At 35.7% G+C, this 7807-nt stretch overlaps 1 long non-coding RNA gene across 1 annotated transcript; it reads left to right on the forward strand.

The window, feature by feature from the left end:
* Positions 1-1191: 1191 nt before the first annotated feature.
* On the forward strand, positions 1192-6145 carry LOC112555714. The gene is made up of 5 exons (XR_003097516.1): positions 1192-1860; positions 2390-2463; positions 3444-3575; positions 4584-4739; positions 4994-6145. It is a non-coding gene; the product is annotated as an uncharacterized LOC112555714 (long non-coding RNA).
* Positions 6146-7807: the final 1662 nt, after the last annotated feature.

The raw sequence follows: 7807 nt of genomic DNA on the forward strand, positions 1-7807 counted from the left end.
TAAATATAGTTAAAGCCCTGACATCGAAGATACGGTCAGTTCCGTATCTACTGCTCACCCTAAAGAGGGAGGAATATGCCAAGCTCTACAATAAAACAAAAAGTAAATGGCAAAAAAGTGTTACTAAGTATATGAAATTTGCGAGTGCTTACGAAATGTAAATCAGCACGAGCAAGAGCACAAAGTAATGGTGAACACAACCGGATCTGGCAAAAGCAAAAACGGTGGTCAGCTGTAGTTTTTGAAGTGAGAGTAATTCTTTTCCCCAGGGTAAAATCGGGAACCCAAGGAAAACCATCTTGTTTCAAAATTATAAAAGGGTGTCTATACCCGACGGACGTTTCTTCATGCTTCTTTAATCCAAGACATCTTTGCCACCGTTTTGTAACAGCAGTTCCAGGGGTAAAACCCTCTCGTTGTCCCCGTCATGTTGGAAAACGTGGACTTTTCTCACTTAGTTAAAGTGACGGATCCAGTAATTCGAGTCGAAATGTTTCAAGAGATTCCTTCAGATTTACTACAGAGAACACAAGATGCGCAGCCGCCATCTTTGTGGGATCACTTCTCCCCAGGAATCACTTCTCACTACCATCAAAGAGGACTTGGTTCGGTCATGTCCCTCGACACTTACCGTCTCTCCCGGGGAAGTGAAGCTCTGGCCGGTGATGGTAAACTACATATTCTCTCGATCTTATCCCCTTCTTGAATATATTCTAAACTACTTGATTATTGAGTTAAAAGGTGCCGAGCTGACTCATTCATTCTACTTGCATTCCATGTCATTCGTCTGTGACACAGATTAAATGTTAGAGATCAGATTAAGAGTGATCCACGGGTCCTCCAAATCACAGAAGGTTGGGCAATGGACTATCAATTCATTCATGTAAAAAAGATACTGTTGCGGAAACAGACTACGAGACGGTTCAACAAAGAAGGACAGTGGAGAGCCAGACTGCAGATGAAAGAAATTGCAGACATCCACATCAAAATCGCAACAGCGACATTGGCAATGGCCAGGATGGACAGGATTTGGTGCGGCAACACCATCAGAGACGGTTCAACAAACAGTGACAGTGGAGAGCCAGTCTGCAGATGAAAGAACCCAGATAGCATGGAAACATTATAAAAACGTTTAAAAATGGTTTACATGGTTTTAATAAGGTTTAGGTTTTATATGAAACATTTTAGAAACATTTTTTAAAAATTTACCAAAAAACATTTTAAAATGAAACATGTTTAAAACATTTTTAAAGTGTTAGAAAATAAACCATTTAAAACCTAAATGTTAAATAAATGTTTTATAAACATGTAAAAGTTAACGTCTTTCACTGCGCGCGTCATAAGCCCGCTGATGACGAAATTTTTTAAAACACCTCAAAATTTTATTTGCGTACCTTTGCGGCGTAGATACTGATAATCCTCACAAAAAACATTTTAAATACTTTGTTATATATTTTCTTATCACTAGGTTTGATATTCTAAAATCATTCGCAGTTTATAAAACATCTATGCTACGTAACTAAATATTTCCTATTCTCCTTAATGCGTGTACTCCCATGATTCCACGCGGCGCGAAATTTTGTCTGCTGCTTACGACACGCGTGCTTTGCGAAAAACATTGGGTTGTAAAACTCTTATATACCGTGTTCTAGTACAACACAGACTTAATGTATGCTTTTAGGTGTGATTTGTCAAACAAAGTTTTCGTTTTGAATAGTGCGCTCGTACATAATCTAAGACGTTAAGGCAACTGATGTCCAAATCATGTCGTACTACTGGACGAAGCGGAGTAAATAAAATTGTTGAAGCAGAGTTGGCGGAACAGAAAGAAAAAGACAGATCCGATACAAACAATGGAGTGTGAGTATCCGCTTTACAAATTTTACATTTATTATTGTTATTAAATCATGCATGTCTTCGTATATATGTGTGTGTGTTAACACCGCTACCATTACTATAGTTATGTACTACTTGCATTTGTTTTTCATTGCTGTACCATTATCTATGGCAGAAAGTGCGAAACAGTACCACTTTTATTGTATAATCATTTTTGATTATGATGTTTATTTGTTTGTGTTTTATTTTCTTAAAATATCCTTCATTGATGATAGTTTTATCTAATAACATTTTATTTCTATGGCATCATAACATTGCATACCAGAGAAGTAAATTGCAGTCAGTACATTAATCATGTCAGCTGAACAGTAATTGCTTGCCGTGTTTCCTTCATTCAGCATAATTCCTTGAGTATACAAGTTGGACATAAGTATATATGCAGTCATAATCTCTAGACTAAATATGACAAATAAAGTGAAAAGTTTAACCACTCCCACGACAAAAAGTTAGCCTTTCTGGAAGGGTTCTTGAATGATGGTTTATTTTTTTTCAGCACACAAATATGGCAGCAGACTTGCCACCAAGTAAGGTGACAAAACATGTGAAGGAGGGAACTCTGCCAGACAGGTATACCTAGACTCTGCATGTTTGCATTTTGAGTTCTTAGGGGTACTTTTATACTGTTTGTTCATTGTCACATATAGATATATAATATATATATTCATAGATTGGATGTTGCATCAGCCTGGTTAATATTGTTTTGGTCAGTCTATAGATACAGTTTCAAAGTATTGTTCCTATTTATTTTTTTTAAAAAAGCTTTGGGATATTGTCAGTGTCTTTCACATAGACCTTGCTTTGGGTTTATTGTGGTTACAGACTGGAACATACAGCCATATGACAATTGACATCTAAATGCTCTGTGATCTCAGTGAACAGACTGTAAAATTTGCACAGTATTGTGTGGTAAAACAGTGCATTTCATTACTCATGAAGTATTTTATAGCTTGAAAAGAAATTGTCTTTTCAGATGAGTATTTGGTTGTCAGACAAGCAGATGTTAATAGCTAGTATACAGCAAATCTTGAAACAATAGATTTTTCCTGTTTTAATTATAGAATAACAGAGATCAAGGAATTCATAGGTTTGGAGAACACCTGACAAAATCAGCACAGATTCCCATTATTGTAATTTTTCGAAAATGCTTGAGTGCTGTTAATGGGGCATTTGTATGAGTCCAGTAATTAGAATTTTTGTGGTCTGGAGCCATGAAATGAGAATTGCCGTTTAACAATAACCACGGCAATCCCAGCTCATCCTTTCAGCAGTTCATTTCAATTTTTCATGAGGGTAATATTGATATTATGATTGGTATAGCATAAGAATTATTTATTATTTTATTCTTCAATTTTTGACATAAGAAATTCTTAAATTTTCAAAACTTGTCATTTAAATGCACACTTATTAATATTTGGTATGCTTGTTAATTATGTTAGGCCGAGACAGCTCACAAAAAAGACTACTTTAGATCTCAGTCAGCACATGCAGCACCACCACTGCCAGACTCACTACAACCAAAAGTGATAAACAACCATTTGTGCCCACAGGTGAATGCACTAACCACCAGAATATTGGCATCATCACGAGAGCACCCCATTGATGCTCTGCAAGGAGAACAAGAAGAGACAAACCTCAAACTGCAGCAGTAGAAGGCAGTATCCAGGGAGTGTCTAACGCAGGTAATGTAGACAATTTTATATTAGGGCTTTTTTTCTTATTGGTTTACCTATTCCATTTCGTTGTGAATTCCCCTTCACAATCTGATGTTGCAGATAGTGTTGGTTATACAAGAGTTACTGCTTCACAACCACCATTGATAGGCTTTGTTCACCAATAGTATTTAAAAGTGAATTGTCCACTTTCAATCACTGTGCTGTATTCATGCTGTTGCAGCATTAGTCCTGCACATTCTCAAACAAGGGACAGACTTAAAATTGATTCTGCAGGAAGCAAAAGATATGCTGAATCATTTGACTGCTCTGATAAGCAAATACAAACCTGCTCTAGCACTCTGGCAGGAGCTGTTAGAGCTGCAAGGATGCCTTAATGATGACTCATGAATTACTTGCATGTGAAGCAGATTTCATTGTTAAAGTCTTTATTGAAATAATTTGTAGTAGTTTATGTAACTTTTTACAGCGTAGCTTTACGTTTTTGAAAACCTTATGTTTTTGTAGGGAACACATTTGAGAAGGATCAGTTCTTGTGAATCTAACGTACACATATATTTTGGAACATGATTCATTACGAGAGTTAGATTGTAAATCCAGTTTCAAAAGGTTTCAGCATCATAACTTTTATGGCTATTGGAGAATGAACCATTAGATGTCAGCTTTTTTGTGAAAGAGGTGCCCGCTGATTTATTTTCCGTATTCGTTTAAGGCAGGAATGCATTGAGAACATCCAAGTCTCAGGCTAGCAACATCATGTGGTCTGACCCTGCTAATACAATAACTAAATGTTTGACCAAATATCGCAGACTCTTGGCAGAAAAAAGGTTCTATGGGTTTTTCGGTTTTGTTTTGTAGGCGTGTAAATGTTGAGCATTTTGTGTATGGTTTAAGCTTAACTAGGTGATTTGTGAGCACAAATAATCAATGCCATGTATATTTCACTACACCCTGTCTTGCCTATGACATGTGGAATATTTTTGACAGATGTGTTTACTGTTTCTAATGCATTTGCAGATCAGAAGCCTCTCTTGTGTGGGTGGTACGGATGCAAAGGATGGCCTGAAAAGGATCATGCGGCGAATCTTGGCCGACAAGGTTTTATAACTAAAGGCCAAAGAGGAGAAAAGTGTGCATTCAAGGGGCTTTCAAAGGTGCAGACCATGATATGCAGTAAGTGATGATGCATAAATATTAGTAATTATTATTATAAAGTTACAGATAGAGGATTTGTTTTATATACATATTTTGAACCAAAAAGGAGAGGTGCTGATAAAAGTGCTTATTTTTGTATAATATAAATTGACATTTTTCATCACTAGCTCCACAGTGTGGTGTAGGACTTCTTTTAGTCTTTTTTTAATCTGTAAACCTATTAACCTTCTTTAATTTACAAATCCCAATTTTCCCATTTTTATTATCTTCAGAAGCCGTACAGAAGAACAATGGGTGCATGGAGGCTTCAGATAATATAATCGAAGAAAGCAGCAGCAGAAAGAGTCGGGGTAGAAAGCAGAGGAGAGAAAGAAACTAAATGCTAGCATATTTCAAGGAAGTGACAACTGTGTTTCTGTGCCCTGTGAATTTACTGGAATATTATGGCAGAATTGTGTAGCTACATTTCCTCGTTGGGATTTGGCAAAAAGAGACTTCCAAGAAATTGAAAGTAAAAACTGTGACATTGTTATTATCCTCATCTTCAATTAAGGCCAGGCACCTGAGGTAAAAACTTTTTAAGTTATTTAAATATGGCAGATAAGCATCAGAATTAACTCTTTGATTATTTATTACTAGAATAGTAATACATGTATCTCAGAAAATAGAGAAGACCGAAGATTCATAAATAATACCTCTTTCCGACCGTACATAAGAAAACCTAAAGCATTGATGACGATCACTTAGGTCCTTACAAATGCATGAAAGGTCCTTACCTGGCACCATCCCTGATTCCTGGGAACCCTGGAGAAGTGCAGCACCAACACGATATCCCTATTCTTAGTTATCATAGGACAAACTGATCATGTTCTAAATAAATTTCTTAAAGCCTCTTTACAAGAAGTACATGAACCTTGTTCAGCTTTGCTTTACAGAGTTTTGTAACACTAAAAAGCCTGGTTAATTGGAATATGTCTATTGTATAAGGATAGAGATTTGAATGTTGTTATCTACAGATGGATATGACCATATTTTTGTGTATTTTGTGCATCATTCAAATGTACATTTGCATTTCACTCTTTTTTATAGTAAATCTAAAGTTCTATTTAATTTTAGTTTAATTATTCCTTGCGACTCCCAATGGAGCACGGAGCCCCAACATCTCTCCTTTAATCATTTGAAATTGAAATATTTAAAAGTCTGTTCATTTAAGAAAATTCCTTTGCTTTCATTTATCACTGTTTAATTAATTCCTATACTTTTTTCTCTTTTTTCTTTTTTATGTATCATTGATTCATCGTTATCACAAATGGTCACCATTTGTTGTACAAGTAACATAAATTGTTATTGTATGATGTAAATGTTTTCTGGGTTTATACTGAATGACATTAATTAAATATGTTTTCATGAAAAGGAAATGAAAATCTGTGTATGTCATTCTTACCAGGTTTGAAGTGGAACTTCAGAGAGTATGTGTGGTTTAAAATTAAACGTTTTTAAAACCTAACTTTAATGGGCATATTAAACGTTTAAAATAACATTTTCTGCAAACATTATTGAAACATTTTGCTTAAAACATTTACAAAAATACGTTTATAAAACGTTTAAAACTCGTTTCCGGAAGCTCTTAATTAAACGTTTTTAAAACGTAATTTTAATGGGCATAATTTACGTTTTATGAACATTTTGTGCAAACATTATTAAAACATAATGCGTAAACTTTTTATAAACATTTATAAAATGTTTCAATGCTATCTGGGAAAGAACTATGGAGATAATTGGTTACAGATAACAGCGAAACAAAGCTGGATCTCTAATTTAAAAAAAAAAACATGGAAAATAATCAACAATTACTGTGCCTCTTGCGATTTGCAGACGACTTTGATCTTATGCACCAACAGCGAACAGCAAGACCAACAAAGTGACAGACTGTTCTGACTCATATAAGAGAAAGGTCTCGATCGGGATTAACACCAACATCAACAAGCATACATCTTTACAAGAACTGAGTGCAGGGGAGGTAAAGGTCTAGAAATATTTAGGAGCCACCTCTTTTAAAGACGGCAGCTGAGTTGCAGACATCCACATCAGAATCGCAACAGCGACATTGGCAATGGGCAGGCTGGACAGGATTTGTCGCGGCAACACCATCAGAGCTGCTGCCAAGTACAGGATGTACAAGTTCTTCTCCACTCCCTTCCTGCTGTACTGATGTGAGACGTGGAATGTGCTTGTCGAAAGTAAAAGAAACCAGGCATTCCTGTGGTGGCTGCTCCGAATCTCTGGTCTGGTTTGGTATGTGTCAAGACGCAACGCTCTAATTACAATCGTCTTTCAGGGTACCATGCAGATGGTTCGACGCCCAGGTGGACAGAAGAAGAATGAACTGTCTTGCAAACTTGGAGTGGACTAGTTGTTACATCCAGAACTTGCTCACCATCGGTCAAGACATGTCTGATGACTGGTGATCCAGCCTTTGTCGGCCTTGCATCTGTTTTGTTTTCTCTGAGGACCAGCACCAGCGGACCAGCATATATATATAGCCGTTCGTCGTCTATAGTTGGTACCAAAGGATGAATGAACACACAAAAAGTGAAAAACTGGATACTACGCATTCAATGTAAAATAATAAATGGGATCTCATTTTATTAGCTCACTTCTCCCTCGTCCACGCGCTATAAATATAAATGTTTCATCTTGTGTTTTGAGTTTAAATTTTTTTAATCTGTAGAAATCTTTTCTGCTAAACAAAAATTTCATCATGTTGACTAAAATATGTATTTGTTTTAGCTTTCGTAAAGGAGCAAATTTCTTAAGTAAATTATATACTGGCTTTAATTGTATTTTTAAAACTGCTGTTTGCAGACAACACAAATCAAGACAAGAAGCTACAGGAAATCTAAATAATCAAAACTAGTTCTCGTTAAATAAAAGTCTTGTCAATATTTGACAGTATGCGTAATAAGTGCTTTAAATTATCTGTTTATCGATCCTAAAATTGTTATTATTTTATACCAAAATAGTGAAAATTATTCAATAGCATTATTATAGGATATAAATAAAAATTAATGTTTAGTTTTGTATCA

This window comes from Pomacea canaliculata, linkage group LG14 (genome assembly GCF_003073045.1).
Source record: "Pomacea canaliculata isolate SZHN2017 linkage group LG14, ASM307304v1, whole genome shotgun sequence".
Taxonomy (NCBI): Eukaryota; Metazoa; Mollusca; class Gastropoda; order Architaenioglossa; family Ampullariidae; genus Pomacea; species Pomacea canaliculata.